This window comes from Nematolebias whitei, chromosome 4, assembly GCF_014905685.2.
Source record: "Nematolebias whitei isolate Nwh7 chromosome 4, NemWhi1, whole genome shotgun sequence".
Lineage (NCBI taxonomy): Eukaryota > Metazoa > Chordata > Actinopteri > Cyprinodontiformes > Rivulidae > Nematolebias > Nematolebias whitei.
Window position 1 is genome coordinate 55,869,369 of NC_056501.1, and position 2,500 is coordinate 55,871,868.

At 43.7% G+C, this 2,500-nt stretch overlaps 1 protein-coding gene across 1 annotated transcript in view; it reads left to right on the forward strand.

Annotated features, from left to right (window-relative positions):
• fbxo38 (F-box protein 38) overlaps positions 1-2,500 on the forward strand; it is a gene marked incomplete in the record, with an annotated part of 122,247 nt that overhangs the window by 83,400 nt on the left and 36,347 nt on the right.

The following is a 2,500-nucleotide window of genomic DNA, read 5'->3' on the forward strand; positions in this document are numbered from 1 at the left end:
TCTCACTGGTACATTTTCATCTTTAAATCACTTCTTGGTCTGCTGCCTTCATACATCTCCTCCTACATGTCTCTGCGTGAGTGCAGCTACGGAGTGCGCTCTCAGGACATTATTACCTGCAGTGTTCCCTCAGTGAGGACTGAACTAGGCAAAAGGGCCTTCTCCTACTCCGCTCCTGTTTCCTGGAATATCTTACAAAAAGATTTGAAGCTCTCGACCTTGACCTCTCTAAGTGGCTTTAAGAATCTGTTGGACTCCTGGCAGGGACCAATGCAGACATGTTCCTGTTTTTAGTTTTATACATTTGTCTCGGAATCTAGCAGTTTTTTTTGGTTTTGTTACCTTTTTCCTTTTAGCCATCCTATTTGTTAAAAAAAAAAAAAAAAACTGTAGTATGAGTTTTTATAACTGTTTATTGTTGTTGCTGTTGTCCATTGTTGTCATCTTTCTTTGTTGAAATCAGGTCTCTCTTGTAAATGAGTCCTCGAGGCTCAATGGGATTTACCTGTATAAATAAAGGTTGATTGATTACAGCATCGGGAATAAAAGCATAAAAACCCAAAATATAATTAGAAACAGTGAAATACTATATCAGATCACCCTGAGTTAGATGCCAATGAGTACAGGTGTGTTTTGAGATTTAAAAGCAGAGACTGAGGTGGCCTGTCTAATGTTGATGGGCAGATTGTTCCAGAGTTTAGGGCCCACGACTGAAAACGCTTGATCTCCTCTGAGCTTCAACCCGGTTTTTGGTACCACCAAAAGCAGCTGGTCTGATAATCTCATAGTCCGAGAAGGAGCATAAGGATGAAGAAGGTCAGAGAGGTATGATGGTGCAAGGCCATTAATGCACTTAAATGTCAGCAGAAGAATTTTAAAATCAATTCTGACACGCACAGGAAGTCAGTGAAGGGAGGACAGAACTGGAGTAATGTGCTCAAACCTGCGAGATCCTGTTAATAGCTGAGCTGCAGCATTTTGGACGAGCTGAAGACATGAGAGGGAGACCTGACTGATCCCAGCATAAAACGAGTTACAGTAGTCCCGCCGGGTTGTAATGAATTCATAGACTAATTTTTCAAGGTCGGATCTGGATAGCACAGACTTGAGCTTTGCTATCTGCATTAACTGAAAGAAGCTTTTTTGAAGAACAGAGTTGATCTGTTTATTAAACTTAAAGTCCGAGTCTAAAACTATCCCAAGATTGGTAACAGACTGTTTTAGATGTGGCTGAAGGGAGTCCAAGTTTACAGGATCAGTGGAAGAGCTAGGGTTAAACACAATGACCTCAGTCTTCTGATCATTAAAACTCAAGAAGTACGCAGCAATCCAAGTCTTGGTGTCATCAAGACATTTTAGCAAAGGGCGAAAGGAGCAGGAACTGTTAAGCCCACAGTATACTCCCACGTATGTCCGTCCATGCGTACGTACGCACGTACTGTACGCAGAGGGTTCAGACTTGATACTCGAGCGTACACCCTGAGCTGCTGCAGAGCAGCTTCACAGACAAGGGGCGTTTACCTTTGGGACAAATTGAGTTCGCCAAGTGGTCATTTGCTGACACGCCTACTGGATTGATTGACAGGTCGGAAGAAAAAAAAATTGAGCACTGGCAGCCTCAGCCGCAGCAGTGTTCTATGTTATGTTGTTAATAAAAAGATCTAAAAAAAAATTAAAAAAACAGGGAGCACTGGCTCTGCAGCCCACACATCAGACCAGCTCACCAGGAAATCTCCAGACCCTCCCGCAGCCATGCTGGACCTGAGTTAAATTAGCTCATGACAAATTCCTTCATTTCTCACCATTTCAGTCATGGCATCAACGTAGGAGGAAGAGATCGCTTGCCTCTTGGCAAAAAAAAACAAAAGAAAAGGCTAGATCAGGGATGAAGAACGGGAATTTAATACATTGGTGTTGCGTACAAAACAGTCTGTCGCCAGGCAGTTTATTGTGCGACACAGCGTACACGTAAGCGGTCGTAAAAATTGAGCTTTGCACGGACATGCCCTGGGGTACCGCTCGTATCTCCGCGTACGTACGTTCGTGGCTCCGCATATGGACATACGCGGGAGTATACTGGGGGCTTTAGGTTTCAACGGCAGATAAATCTGAGAATCATCATCAATGAAAGGAAAGACCATGTTTACTCATGATGGACCATAAGGGGAGCAGATACAATGAAAACAGAAGGGGCACAAGAATGGAGCCTTGCGGGACCCTGCAGGAAAGAGGCACTGAAATAGTGTTAGCAACATTAACACAGAAACTCCTGTCGCTCAGGTATGAACAGAACCATTCTAACACTGCACCAGTAATCCCAACCCAGCGTTCTAGCTGGGATAAAAGGATACTGTGGTCCACAGTATCAAATGTAGCGGTAAGGTCAAGGAGTACCAGGATCACAGACTGACCAGAGTCATTTGCCAGAAGAAGGTTGTTGCAGACCCTAACTAAGGCTGTTTTGGTGCTGTGTAGTTTCTTAAAAGTCAACACAAATCCA